This window comes from Hyperoodon ampullatus, assembly GCF_949752795.1.
Source record: "Hyperoodon ampullatus genome assembly, chromosome: 11".
NCBI classification, from domain to species: domain Eukaryota; kingdom Metazoa; phylum Chordata; class Mammalia; order Artiodactyla; family Ziphiidae; genus Hyperoodon; species Hyperoodon ampullatus.
Genome location: NC_136924.1, coordinates 83,423,070 through 83,439,286, shown reverse-complemented (window position 1 = coordinate 83,439,286; position 16,217 = coordinate 83,423,070). Strand labels below are relative to the sequence as shown.

The 16,217-nt window shown below is 36.1% G+C and overlaps 1 protein-coding gene across 1 annotated transcript in view; it reads right to left on the bottom strand.

The window, feature by feature from the left end:
* Positions 1-16,217, bottom strand: part of SOX5 (SRY-box transcription factor 5) — a gene marked incomplete at both ends in the record, with an annotated part of 680,357 nt that overhangs the window by 488,168 nt on the left and 175,972 nt on the right. The gene's annotated exons all lie outside the window — the stretch shown is intronic.

Sequence of the window (16,217 nt, the reverse complement as noted above, 5' to 3'; positions counted from 1 at the left end):
GTGGTCCTGAATAACCATCGCACCCAGGATTTCCTGTTACCTTCTGGAGCTGTGACAATACCAACTCTAGAAACCAAGGGTCAAGAGGGAATCACTCTGCTGTGATTCCCAGTGACCCAGAGAGCAGGATTTCACCACAGTCCTGTGCCATGTGACTAGGTTTGTGGAGTTCCAGTGTCACCTCCAAAAATCCTAAGGAGGGCTCTTCCCTTTGTGAAACAAATTAATTACACAACCAAATATTGCCACATTCTTGAGGCCTATTGACATAATGGGAACTTCAACCCCCTCTTTGCTCTGTATTCTTGCAAAGGAGTAAAAAGAGATCCAGGTAAAGCCCAATATAATTCAAGTAAAGGAAGATTTAAAAAGAAGAAGTTTTTATCCGCTACCCATGGCGGGAAATTACATATTTTAGATTTGAAGCCCAATCAAAAATAATTCAATATTGTACTATTCACTCTTGAGTGGTATGTGATAGAAAATGAATGGAAATCAGTTGGCCTGCTATTTCTGATTCTTCTTTCTAAGCTGTAATACTTTCATCCATATTTACAAGGCCTCAGTCCTGTTTACAGATGTGTATCACATCAGCCTCAACTAAGTTGCAGAGTTCCCTATGATTTCTATGTGGACATCCTAATTAAAAATTAGAAATTGTTATTCTCACAATTATCACTGCTTTTTAAAACTAACTTACTTACTATATTTTCTTCCGATTCCTAGCATCAACGAAAGAAAAAAAAAAAAAAAAGAAAAGAAAAACCCCCAAACCTGTATTTATTGCATATATCTAATCACAGTTTTATTAGGAAAGAGGCTTCTGGAGCTCGACCCCTTTCCCATATCCCTGGCAGGATAAAATGTCATTTCTAATGGTAAATATTAAAGTCAAAAAATGTGAGCAATCATGGAAACTCTGAGTTTTTCCAACACATATGAGTCACTTATATCCCCAGAAGTAATGAAGCCTTCCGAAAAAACATAGAGATTCAAAAAGAGATGATGATTTGATGTTTTTTTTCCTGTGTGTAAGATCGGCTATGACTCAATAATTTCTCAATTGCTAGACTAAAACAAGCCAAAACAAATAGCTTTTAAAACTTTAAAGTATATTGTGTAGTGGTGACTGTTCAAGGTCTCGCTCAAGTCAACACTGGATAGATAATATGGAGATGAGTTAGATGCAGAGGGCTACTCTTAAGTTCATTGATTACAGAAACAAAAAACTCTGTAACATTGTTCTAACCATAAAAGTCAATTGAAATATGCTCACTTGTATGTTAAATCTGATATGGTTCATATTTAATAATAAAAGGCAAAACATATACACTTAAGGTAGTTAAAGCTCAAATGGCTGCAAAAATGGTAAAATAATTTTTGAGATATAATGATGACAGAAAAATCTCAGCATTTCTGTATCAGTAAAAATTTTACCCGAATCCTACAACATATACATATTAATTTCCCCTACTCCTTTGAAATCTCTCAGATGTTTTCTGATACAGAAATATAAGGAGAATAATGTATTAAACATACTGAATTAAAAACTTAACCAAGGAAAAGCTATTCATTTAATCAAGAAACTTTTATCAATCACCTATTGTGTCCAGTCGGAAGTGGCTCAGTCCTGTAGGAAGCCAAACTACGCAGATACAATAGAAGTGAACACTTATTTCCTAACTTTGCTGATTTCAATCTTATTATGGAAACCAGGTATATATATCAACTTTTTAAAAATAAAAATTAAATTCATGCCAATGTGCTCAGACAGGCTCGTCCTGGTTCAATTATGTTAGCATTATTTTCCCAGGAAGATGGCACACGGTTTCTGTGCCATGTATGTATGAAACCTAGGACTGTGGTGAATATACAGTGGTGTTTAATACAGAATTTTGGAAATATTTTGAGATAAGTTCAAAGGACCAGCATGTAGAAAAAAAATTTACTTCTAAATATTACTTCTTTAGCAGTTAGACAAATGAACAGACATTAGAGTTGAGAATACCCAGATTCCTAACTTTCTCACTGTGTGACCAGGAACACATTACTTTACAACTCTGAGTTTTCACTTTCTAAACTGTAAAATGGCTTGTGATGAACTTGGTCAAGTAAAAAAGGTCACAAATTTACCACACATAAATCCCTAGTAAATACTTGCTCATGGTAGGAAGCAAATAATTGTAGCAATATTGCTATTACACTGTCACAAGACATTATGCACTTTAATTGCTCATAATCTGCATGAATTTTCTCTGATAATTGAAAAATGTAAATGATTTTGATGTTTCCCTACAAATATTAAATATTTACTTGAGCTATATGTCTGCAATGCTTATTAAAAATTCCTTTAACTGTTTGGATTACCTTGTGATTGGGGGGAAAACCTTTATAAAGAACCCCAAGCGTATTTTAATTAAGTATAACTCTAAATTAAAGAATATTCCCTCTCATCAGTAATCAAAATATACTACTATTTCTGAAACTAGAAAATCTGGACATCTAGGAAAACTTAGTTTTCTAAAAAAGGGACCAGAGACACCAGGGCTGAACAATCTCAAAGATCAGTTTTGATGGTCCTGGGGGATCAGTAAGGGGACTTCCTCTGCCTTCTGAATCCTATAGAAGACCTTTGTTTGTCATAAGGCTCACTGAATACTTGTAAACTGAGTGAAACTTATCTTAGATATGTGTACACCTCTGGTCCCTCTATTATAAACATTAAACATGTTTGTCAAGATGAGGATACAGAAATTACAAGTTCCACAGAACTGCTTACTAGTGATACCATGTGCAATAAAAATGACAAATTCTTGGATTGAGGAGGCAGAGAGAGGAATCAATCTGGGGCTTAAGAAATACTGTCAGTTATAAAATGAATCTTATGAGGACATTGAAGTATTTGGAGTTCTTTTGATTAAAGACTGTATATATATAAAATAGAATACCATAACCACATATGTTAAAGTCCTTAAACCATTCATTTTACCTCTTTATCAAAGTTGGGCTCCTCTTGTGAACTTATAACTGCAAGAAAAAAGAAAAATCATTTCCAAACTGTTCACATGAGGGGAGCCAAATGGTGAACAAAATATTGAAAGAGCCTTATAAAAATTAAAACACAGGTGGAACAAAAAATTTCTCCCCAAGCTCAAGAAACATCAAAATGCCTAAGTGAAACTTAGATAACAATTTCTGTATCTGGCTATAAAGAAATAATCAGGAATTTAAAAAAAATACCACCTCTAAATTTGAGAATGTTCTTGTGATAAGTAGCAAACTAATAAATTTGGGTGAGACTTGCCTTATTTAATATATTGGTTAATAATAAGTTGTAATTGGGTTGTTTTAAACTGCATTTAAAAATGAACATTAAGTACACATTAAATAATACTAAGTCCTTTTGTAAACGCCCCAAATCAATCATTAAAGTTGTTTGTTTGTGCATCTAGCATGCACAAGACAAAGTACTGAGCACTTTACCTGTATTTTACAGTGATTAACCAACACTACATTTAACACTCTTTAATATGTCTTCAAATGTCACCAAAAAGTTAATGTAGAACTAGATAAACATTAGATTTTTATTACAAAAATAAAGGATTAAAGACATGCATATAAACAAAGAATACAAGTTTTAGGAAGCCTTGGTATTGTTGGTTCTAATAATTATGCATTAATTTTTGCATAATAATATCAGTATGTACCTTTATAGTATCACGTATACAAGGCAGTAATAAAGCAGTTAAAATTGATAAAACAAGTTGTACAATTTTTATCCTAACCTGGAGTCTGTCTTGAATATTGCCCAATAATAGAATCTAGAGATCAATAATATGTCGAGTGTGCTATACCAACAAAACATGGAAATATTTCTTCCTGACCAAGCTATTGATCTGTTCTGAAGTGTGATTGACTGGAATCTCTTAAAGTTTCTTGAGATAATGTAATTACAATGTTCTCCATATTCATAAAAATGATTGACCCTTTTTTAAAAACTACACTTACTGTGCCATTTGCTTCAGTGATAGCAGCAATGAATTCTACAATTTTAGTTTTATGTTGCATTAAATATATTTCCTATTAACTGTTTGGATCATGATACTTGATTTCATGGGTGTTTCCTCATGAGGAAAGGTAAAGAAATCCACCAATAGATATGAATTTTCATTATCATTTTTGGTCCATACAGAGAATAGTTTTTGAGTTTCATCTTTTACTCATGGTTACAATACAGTCAGTATTGGTATTAGTCAGTCCTTGCTTCTCAATGATTTCATTTTTCTGCTTTTGTGAATCATACAGAACCTTCAGCATACATGTTTCTCCAAGAATATGTTATCTACTATTTATCAGCGTTTAATTGTCATATCCTAAATATGAATATTAGTAGAGGAGAGACAGGAACAGATAGCCCAAGTTGGGGCATATAAAAATAATTGATATTGTTCCCCACCAGAGTCTGAGCCGACCTTAGGTTCACACTGTGTTGCAAACTACCTAAAGAAGAGATGAATTGTCTCCACAGACTTTCTGGTTCATAAATTTCCTGTAGAAAGGAAGTACTTGTTTTTGTTTAAAGGAAACATCCTGGGTTAGATTAAGCAAAAGTCCCTTTTTCTGTCAACAGAAGACAAAGCAGAGAGGTAAAAAGGTCAATAAATATCGGAAAGCAAAAGACTAGCCAGTATTTATGGCATACCTGTATGTGCAAGTATTAAGGACACCAGGAAACAAAATATCTGAATGTCTGAATTAATTTTCTCATTTTGTTAAAATACTTTGCATTTTGTGTAGGCATCATATACGAACAGGTTAATAAACATAAAATAGATATAAAGGCCTGCCTTTTAAAATAAAGTTCAACATCTATCAAAGGCATCTTTCTAATTCAAATTCAAGCATGACAGAGCTGGAGCAATCTTCTCCACCCACATATGTCCAAGTGGTCTGATACAGTTTTCTTCCTGAATTTCTCCAAGGGTTAAGGCAAGGGTCCACCAAATCTATTATGGGGCATCTCTGTGTTTTATATACCCTAACAATGCACAAGTTTCCTCATACAAGCATGCAGTGCCCCAGCAAAACCTCTCATCTGCCTGAGTTTTCTCCTCTGAGGATACGGAAATTTTTATGGAATTGCTCCCCAAAACATAAATGCGAGCTATAGTTACCTCTTGAACCGGGACTATTTTATTATTTCTTAGAAAGGGGGAGGGAAATTAAGATTTTTTTTATTTTCCTGAGTCTTTTCCACTAGTAATAGTAACAGAATAAATTTAATTATATAATACTTAAAGTAAAAGGGTCCATCACTTATGGTCATTTTCAATTTGACCTTAAAACAAAGCATGTACACGCTTCATAGAATTAGGGTGAGGATTAAATTAAACAACCCATGCTAAAAACATAGAAGCAGGTGTTACTAGGCCTTCTATAGTAAATATTCAAATAAATTATCTTTTACATTATTATGGTTATTACTTTATAAAAGGAATAATCATTGCCTTTAATAGTACAATTTGTCTTGAACCATCCATGATTTGCGTGATATTACACATATAAAGGTTGTGTGCATGCCTCTGATTTATGTGTGTATGCAAAATGTATTCATCCATTCATGTAACAGTCATATACTGAGTAACTTCTAAATTCCAGATACTACAACAGGCAGTGGAACACAAAGATGAAGAATACAATACCCCACTCAGGAAGCTTAGTTTAGCAGATAAGTATAATACTGCTGCATCTAAGTATAATATAACATGTTATGTGCCACAAGAGAACTATGCACAGTGTATATTTCGAGCCAAAACACTGCTACTTTTTCTAGTCTAGGAGGACTACAAAAGACTACAAATTAAGTTTTAGAAACATTCTCACAATGAGGCATGCTTTTTCTAAAGTATGCATGTCTACTGTCATTTTGATGTTACGTGGGCAGAGTCTTTTGGTACAGTCTTAAAGAATGCTTCCATCTCCATGTGATAGCTTCTAAATGTTTGATTCAAAAGGTGAAATAATATTACATCCTAAAAAAATTCTGATCTCCAAATATAAACTAGTATTCATCTTTAAGAATTTTGCTGTCTTCATAAAGATTCCTTATACAGTATACCCTGTACAAGACTGGATCTTAAATGCATCCTTGATTGATTCTGTGTCAGCAGGAGACTCTTCCATCACCCATCAGAGTGCCTAACATGTAGTAAACACTCAATAATGAGCATTTGTTGATGGGACAAATGAATGAATGAACGAACTCTCAGTCCCTTACCATCTTGGAAGAGCTTCGGACAAAAGTGAAATACTCAGCGTTGTTAATGAATGTAGCATGCTCTCGCTATTTTTTACATTTCTTTTCGGCCTGACACGAGCATTCAGACGTGAGCATTGTACTACTGAAACAAAGAGTGGACTTCAAAAGAATCTGAGCAGGGCTTGCAAACAACTAAGATTAGTAAAATGTCATGCTAGTAGGATATGGCTATGTATTCAGCAAAGTATAATACTTAAAGGAGTGGACTCTGGACCCCCAGGACTGGGGTTCAGATCACGGTTCTGTCGCTCATGAGCCATGTGACTAAGTAAGTCACTTTGCCTCTCAGTGCCCCAGGCATCTCAATTATAAAATAAGAGTAAAACGGGTGCCTCCTCGTGCTCTTTTAAGGATTAGAGGGATTAAATATTTGAAATAACTTTAAACAGCACCGGTGGCTAGCAGCCACTCTATCGGCGCTTGTTTAGTAAAGCTGCAGTCATTCAGAAAGCAAAGTTCTTAGAGATGGGAACAGCGATCATCTCTGCGTCAGTCTGTTGAGTACGGGAACACCTTCCCATGGCTATTTGCGTATTTAATATGCAGCTCACAGTGACTCAGAGATCGATGTTTGTCTTTCATTCGAAAGCTGTGTTCGTCAAAAGTGGCAGCTCCACAGGTGTGTTTCAAAGTTTATGAAACTCCCTGTGTGTACAGGGGAATCCCTCACATGTCTCAGTCTTGTCCTTAGGACTCTCTACTCAAGCAATTCAAATAAGTCGTTCTGGTGGCCAGGAGTCGCCTAGATTCCCCTCTGTTTTATGTGTTTTGGTTTTTTCCGGAGCTCTTCTGCAGTCTTCTGTCACTCTGGCTGGTTTGGGTTTTGTTGTCTGTATTCAAAGGAGGCCTGTGGTGGTGTCTATCCCCAGTGTCTGTGTTTCGAGTTGCGCGGTTTGCCCCCTGTCTCTCATCATTGCTTTTGGCTCAGTCCCTTGACAGGAAATGAGAGATTTATTTTATCTGGCTTGAACTACATTGTTCCTTCCTGACTACTGGTGTTACTTCACTCTAAATAACATGACTTTGTGCTCACAGTCTGCCCAAGGTCAAAGCCTGAGGGTAATAGACACATTTAAGAGCAGGGGAGGAGAGTGTAATCAGAAGGAAGGAGTGTGCAAGGAGAGAATTTTTTTTTAAAAAAGCAGTGATGCAAAAGTTAAACTTGCAGCAGGTCTAAATTTTCTGGCAATCTTGAAACAGAATCTGTTCTGAAGAGCTGAAAGGGGAACTCCCCTCACCACCCCCCCCACCCCTTTCAGATGTTATCAATTTAAAATGATACTATGAAGTAATCTAGGCTTGAAATTCAAATTTCGTTTTAAAAGAAAGCATGAGTTGTCTGTGAGAAGAGTTTACAAAAGCTTATTAATATCTGTGATATCATCATTGTAGTGTTTGAATAATTTGAATTGGAATAATTATTGGAGTTCAAATATTCCTCCTTGGATTGACACAAAAATGTAGGCAATATGTGATAACACATATAATTAATAAAGTCAAATTTATTATTTCATTTTTTAGTTTAATTTTATTATTTTTTTAACATCTTTATTGCAGTATAATTGCTTTACAATGTTGTGTTAGTTTCTTCTGTATAACAAAGTGAATCAGCTATACGTATACATATATCCCCGTATCCCCTCCCTCTTGCGTCTCCCTCCCACCCTACCTATCCCACCCTTACAGAGCACCTACAGGGATCAGGGAGCTGATCTCCCTGTGCTATGTGGCTGCTTCCCACTAAAATTGGTTATTTTAAAACGTTAAACTTAATGATACCTAAATTTGGAACTTGAAACCATAAAAAAAGGTTTAAAAATGTGTCCGAGTATAAGTATAAGCAAGAATATATCTGAGCCACATCTCCTAGCCCTTTTACATTTTTCCTTTCCTTCCTCTCCCCCTCCCCCTTTGGAAGTATGAATAAAACTTTCTTGGTTTCTTCAAATACCTCTAGAGTTTCAAGGGGTCAGTAGGATGACCACCCAAAGACTGGTGAAAGGAAACATCTCAGTTTCACTGGTCACACCATTTATGCCCAGCTGAACCTCTCTGGGATAGTTTAAAAGATTGGGGGACATGGGGCAAACCTGCTAACCTAGATAAATATTTTCCTGTTCTTTTATGGCCTCAGGAAAATGGATTTAGTGGAAATGGATTTAAATGAAGCAAAAAGGATTTAGGTTACAAGTTAAGGCCAGATTCTGCATGCAGAAAATCATCTCACATGGGTAGTCCCTCTTGGGAAAGATGATGAAATCCCCTTTGCTCATGATCTTTCAACACTCATATCGTTCTGTGTGATGTAAGCATGGTTTTGCCGAAGTCAAGAAAGCAGCCCTAAAGAGATCTTCAAGACTTTAAATGTTTATGACTTATAATACCTCCTTCAGGAAGCCCTTCTCATCTCTATGGAACTAAGTGCACATCTCCATACTGGGTCAGCCAAGCGCCCAGTGTCTGCAAATAATAAATGATTTGAAAGGTCTTTATGGAAAGGTCTCACTTTGAAACTCTAACTAGAAATTATTCCTCAGTAGGCCTTACACTTACCCAATGCTATATGCCAAATATATTTCAGTAAAAAGACAAAAAAATTCCTCAGAATCATACTTCTTTCTCATTTCAATTTCTTATGAGATGGTCTACATGTGGAATAAGCTTCCCTCCAATAATAAAACACACCTGCGTAAGAATTGCAAGAAAGTCTCATTTTTTAACACTAAGTTCTTAAAAGTTACAGCAAACAGTGTTTTGTATACACTCTTTTTATTGTTTTCTGATTATTAAATTCTAAATATAATCCTGAAGAGTAAACATAAAAATGCGATTCTTTTCTCCAAGGGGCCTATAAATCAGCCAAGAAGACCCTCACCTGAACACTTAAATTATCCCCAAAAGCTTTTCCTTAAGTCTGTTCCTATAGCTCAGGAACTCAAAAGCAAAAAGTAAAGAATAAAAAAACAAAACAAACAAACAAACAAAAAACCCCCAACATTTATTGGAAAGTTGCCATGTAATCAGCACTGTGCTAGCTGCTTTCTATACATCATCACATTCCACACACACAAACTCCAGGCAAAACTGGTGTTATTATCCTTATTTCATAGATGATGGAATGAAATTTAAGAGAGATTAAGAAATATGCCCAAGATCATAGAGTTGTGAGCAGTGAGATTACGATTCAATTCTAGATTTGTCTAATTGTAAAAACCATGTCCATTCACTATTCTGAAATAGAAATTAAAATGTTATAGATTACAGACTTTCAGTGTGTCTACAGTCTAACTATGTCCCTGGCCTACAAGGAATAAGGTGTTACAAACAAAAACAGTCCTCGTGCTCTTTAAAAGTTTAAAAATATAGTTACCAACTGACACAGCAATTCCACTACTAGGTATACGTGCCCAAGAAAAATAAAATATACTCACCCAGAAACTTGTACCCAAATGTACATAGCCACATTTCCACAAAAAGTAGACACAACCCTGATGTCCATCAACTGATAAATGGATAAATAAAATGTGGTATATCCATACAAAGGAATATTATTTGGCAGTAAAAAATAAGATGAAGTATTGACACACAACATGGGTGAACCTTGACAACATTATGCTAATTGAAAGAAGCCAGTCACAAAAGACCACACATTATATGATTCCATTTAAGTTAAATGTCCAGAATAGGCAACTCTATAGAGACAGAAAGTAAATTAGTGGTTGCCTGTGGCTGTGGAGTTTGGGAAACAAATGAGGAATGGCTGTTAATAAGTTTGGAATTTCTTTCTGGGGTGATGAAAATGTTCTAAAATTGATTATGATGATGTTTGCATCATCATAACTCTGTGAATACACTAAAAGTAATTGAATTGTATGCTTTAAATGGGTGAATTAATATGTAAGTATATCTTAATAAAGCTCCCACTAAAAAAGAAAAAAAAGGTTATGTAAAAACTTTGCATCCATATCATCAGGACGAAGTGGCCAGTATACTTCCTCCAGAGAACAGAAACTACTAAGCAAATCTAGCTACCGCAACAGGGAAGAAGAGCTGGTTATCTTCTATCATTTTCCATCAATATCAGGAAAGTTTTTGTCTGCTAGATCCAGGTGGACTTCTGAATTAATGAAAGAGTTGAAAATATATCCCTCTCTGGCCAAGTATGCTTTGAGACCAAAGCTTGTTGAAAAGTGAGAACCACAAACTAGTAGTTTGTTTACCCAATGCTAAACCGCTTGTTTGACATTTTTCATCTAAACTGACCAGTGATTTGAGTATTGTGTAGGCAACCACAAAGAACAACTGAAACAGCGGGAAAATATTATTTTAAAACTACTTACTGTTTTATTAACATTTAGAGAGTTGAATTCCCTGCTTCTACCCCGATTCAGTTCTTCGTGTTTCAATGTGAGGTAAGTTGCCCCAAATGGCAAATTTGTCAATATAATTTTTTAGTCCTGCAGCCCATCATTAGATGACAGGAAAACATCATGTTGTGGCAAAGAATCAGTAGGTAGTAATCAAATGTCCCATGATGTTGACATTTCCCAACCCTCCATAGATTTTGTTTTTAGGGAGAATCCTAGAAGTAGCCATGCACAGAAGAGCAGGTTTGTAAAGGACCAGCTCTCCAGAGATAATGATACATTTTATCATGATAATCTTTAGATGTTTATACCTTAAAAGTTATTCAGTTGAAGTTGCTTTCAAATTAAACACCATTGCTACAGTGTTTCTGTTGTGATTGTGGGAGGGAAGTGGAGCCAGTGCAATTTGTCCATGTTTTACAAATCACCATCTGGCAGGGATATGGCAACATGTGAAATCTTCACAGGACTCTTGTTTTTCTACTATCTGCTGGATAACTAAGGAGATCACCAGACTGCTGGGATGCCTGCCAGATGGTAAGCAGGTATGTTTATGAGTTTAAGATTCTTATTTTCTTTCAATGCTTTCACATGCTGTGGGCGCAGAGGCATAAAAGTAAAAGGGAAAAAGAAAAAGGGAGTGGGTAAGTGACTGTGTATGATCATTACAAATGTCTTTGAAGTTTCTTGAAATGTGAATTTTCCAAAGTCTACGTTGATTAATTTTTACCAAGTAGAAAAATCACCAGTCATATGGTCACAGGATTTTTTTTTAAATGCTACATTTTTCATTTTTGTACAAATAAACAGGTGTATAGTTTCTTCAGCCCTGTTGAGTAGGCATGCCTTACCCAGAGGGTCATAAACATCATCAGCCAACATTTGGTAACTGTATTCTCTGTGCATGACACTGGGCTAGTCATTTCAGCAGAATAAGAGTGAGGATCTGTTTAATTTTATTTTGATTATTCAAATAGACTATTGTAGGCAAAGAATAACTACCTAGCAGAGTCATAACAAAAAACCCTCTGACAATCGAAGATTCACAGAGCTGAATCTGGGAAGTAAGTGATAATCACTGGAATGGCTTCTGTGAACAGAAAAGGGCATCCTAAACAGTTCTGACAGTTAATAAGTGAATATCCAAAAAGAAGCAGTGTCTGGTATACAGAGCAGTATATTCTTTGAAGTTAGGTTTGAATGCCTGCTCAGTACATACCAGCAACGTGATCCCAGGCAAGTTTCTGAAATTCTCCAAGCTTCAATAAGCTCCTCTATAAAAATGGTGATAACAGTTCTACCTTTTATGATTGTGGTGAGAGTAGAAATAGAAACAATGCAAATTGTCAGCAAGTATACAGTTGCTCAATAAATGAAGCTGTTGTTATTATTGCTATTATATCATCTGGAGAGGTGTCTTTCTAGGTTAAATCCCTAACTGTAGAATTTCCTCACATGAATTACAAAAACATACACCTAGTCTTATATATTTGTATATTTAGATACACAAAAGATCTATCTGCAGTTGTGTATGTATATGCAAATATACACAAACACAAGCATATATGCCTAGTAGTAGATGTGTTCTGTCCAGTCGCAGGAAACAAAAATAAATATTTTGACTTAAAGCTCTGTAATCATATTGAGTAAATACTCATAAAAGTTTCACAGTTTCCGTAAGTGATACTTTGGGCAAATTACTGAACCTGTCCATGTCCTTAGCTACAGAATAGAGAGGATAAAACCTGCTTCATAGGGGTATATGAAAATTAAGTGTGATTTTTTTCTATATAACACGTTGCACAATGCGAGACAGAGAATAAATGAATGTTTGCCTCCTTCCCCTTCCCCTTTAATTACCAAGTTTCCTCCACCTATAAATTTAGTCTATTTTTGCCCATCCTTACCTGCTTCTCTCAAGTTGAAGGATAAATGCCTCTGCTTCTTTCTGATCCTTCCAATTATGCTATGTATTCCATCACTTCTTCCATCAGAATAATTTTCTCCTTTATTACATGATTCCTGTCTATTTTTATCATAAGTTCTTTCTCATCCACTAGTTCCTTCTCCTTAGCCTAAAATATACTCATTTCCCCCATCATGAAAATAATTTTCTTAAAGAGAAATTATAAAATGACAGAATAGATGGAAAGCCTATATAGGATAATGACCATAGAAAAACTGAAAAAGATTGTTAAAGATCTATCGCCAAAAAATATCAGACAGGTAGATTTTTTTTTTCCTGACCCAGGTAGTTTTATATTTGTTCTAATAAAACTAAGTTAAAGAGAATTTTTTTTCTTGTTTAAACAGTCCCCAAACATTAAAATGATTAAAAGGCTCCATTCTTTTATAGCATTAGCACAATCCTGATACCAAGTCATGACCAAGACAGTATTGTGTGTATAGACACACACACACACTATTATAGACCAAAATCACTTTAAAAAAAAAGCAAAACTCTACCAAGTAGACCTAAAGGGTGAATTAAAGAATAATGCACCATAACCATACGGCATTCATTAAAAGGATGGAAGGCTGATTCAATGCAAATACATCTACTTAAGTAATTTTTTACATTTAAAAGAGTAGACAAAAAGTGAAAACCCACAAGCAAATTGTTAAAGTCTTTGAAAAAAGGCGCCAACCATTCCAGATTTGTTTAGTGTAAGTTAGGAAGAGAAGAAAACTGCTTTCTAATGGAGTTTATTTGTAACAAATAGCAGTCAAACTCATAGTTAGTGGTAAAATAGTTGGATTGTCTTTTGTTGGTCCAGCTTCCCTTATTTTTTGCTTCCTTTTCCTTTTCACCAACAACTGCATTGCCTGTGAGCTTGGCCCTGTCTACTGCCTCTTCCTACTCATCTCCTGTACACTTTTCAATCCACTGCAAATGCTTCTGCTCTTACCTTCTTACAGAAGCTCTTTTCTCAAAGGTGACTGATATCCACCTAATTTCCAAGTCCAGTGGCCTTTTCTCTGGCTTCATCCTCTTTAACTTCTATTTAGCATCTAACACCATCACACCCAAACCCCTCAGCTCTTGGCTTCCCTGTGTGAATCGGGAATGCCTCTTGCATGACTCTCCTGACTCTTTGCTTGGCCTTTCTGAGCCTCTCACTCCCTTGTCCTCCTGCACCTGCTCCTCGATATGGGGGATCCCCAAACTCTACATTTGCCCTTTAATTCATGCCCTACCTAAGGCATGTAGATCAAAGTTAGAAAGGAATGACAGACGAGGAAACTATTGATAAATGAAGTAAACAGAAGGCTGCATTAAACAACAACAAAAATACACACACGACTTTCACTTTTTGGGTTACAGTTTAAGTGAAATAGATTTTTTACATAGACAATCTCTACTTATATTACCTTCAGTATGTTTAATACTACCTTGCTGATTTTAAAAAATAGTTTTTAATATTTAACTTAATGAATGTCTTTTCTGCTATTACTCAGTTGTCTTAAATATGTTATTGACATCTATAATGAATTAACCAATTTAAACAAATAAATGAGTTTCCTAATTTTGCATTACCTTAATTTTTTTTCCGCTATGCGGGCCTCTCACTGTTGCGGCCTCTCCCGCTGCGGAGCACAGGCTCCGGACGCGCAGGCTCAGCGGCCATGGTTCACGGGCCTAGCCGCTCTGCGTCATGTGAGATCTTCCCGGACCGGGGCACGAACCCGTGTCCCCTGCATCGGCAGGCAGACTCTCAACCACTGCGCCACCAGGGAAGCCCATATTACCTTTATTTTTAATGCTTTCACAACCTATTTAATTTAAAGGTAGCCAGTGCTGTTAGAATTATTAGGATGTATCTGAAGGTAATTTAATAGAATTCAGAAATCATCTATTGAATGCCAGTGACATGTGAAACACTTTTATAGTCGTCCTTAATATGTAAACTTCAGCCAGATATTACATAAATCAAATTGACTGACTTCAAAATATAAAGTACCAACTTTAAGAAAGTGCTGATGTTTAACTCTGAAATAACTTTCTTTCTGTAATTTGTAACCAGTAGTAAAATTAAACAAAAAATATTGGAAAGAGGATTACATGGGTGTTTTTAAACTCCTCATTACACAGCCATCAATCTCTCAATAAAAACTCTTCAGAAGGGCTTCCCTGGTGGCGCAGTGGTTTAGAGTCCGCCTGCCGATGCGGGGGACACGGGTTCGTGTCCCGGTCCGGGAAGATCCCACATGCCGCGAAGCGGCTGGGCCCGTGAGCCATGGCCGCTGAGCCTGCGCATCCGGAGCCTGTGCTCCGCAACGAGAGAGGCCACAACAGTGAGAGGCCCGGGTACCGAAAAAAAAAAAAACCCAAAAAAACTCGTCAGTAAAGTAGATCATCTTTCTCCATTCTGTCATTTCCAAATTATTGCCAGATCATTTTCTGCTGCTGTGATCTCCTTCCCCATCACTGTAAAATTTGGAAACCACTTTACACATTTATTTGTAAATAAAACTTCTCTCCATCCTTTGCTTCTTCTTTTTCTTTCTTTTTTGGGCCACGCCTTTTGGCATTCAGGTCTTAGTTCCTCGACCAGGGATCAATCCCATGCCCCCTGCAGTGAAAGCACTGGACCACCAGGGAAGTGTTCTTTGCTTCTTCTTTTCTTTCCTCTGATATGTGTATCCCCCCTTAATGTTACACCTTTCAGATAATTTAGAAAGTCAGTGCTACTGTGCTCTCTTATTTGATACATGTTTCTCCCTTAAAGAAAATATAAATCAAAAACTCAAACCTAGACAACATAAAATAGGGTATTATTCACTTTACAAAGAGATCTTTAACATTACAAAAAATTGCCTACAGAATCCCTATAGTGATTTTTTTCTAGTGCATGAAAAGCATAAAGCAATTAAATAACATACATTTACACTCAACTTTTCCAAAATTGTATCAGCTTGCACATGGGCTGCAACTTGTTCTCATCAGGTTGTTGCACCCCATGTAATGTGGAATTGAAAATGAGGCACAGCCAGAGTTAACACAATTCCTTGACTCCAGCTATGGTATTTACTTTTCTAGAGCAGGGATGTCACACTTTTTTAAAGCCATTGGAATACTTCTCCAATAGAAATCTTACAAGGGTACAATTTATAAAAGAGATAAAAGTAGTAAGGTTATGTCCTTTCCCCTTCCCTTCACTAACTGGCCCCAGGGTCACATATAAAAAACCTACAAAAAAAGAAAAAAAAAAAAAACCTACAGCTTTCCTCAGAGTACAGTTTGAAACAATTGTACTAGACTAGTTTCTGCTTACTGCTAAAGATCTGGCTACCAAAATCGAAATCTTACCATAGATAGAGTCCCAACATGCCCAGTTGGGAGTGGCTTGGGCACCACCCAGGAACATGCCTTGTTCTTTGTTTAAAATGGTACCCAGAACATGGGTCGCACACAACAAATGGTCAATGATGGTAACAATAACAATTTTTTAAACAATGAATAGATAAATCTCCTTGACACAGGAATGGTTTCCTTTTCCTGTGCCAGTGGTTCTGCATGTGCCCACTCT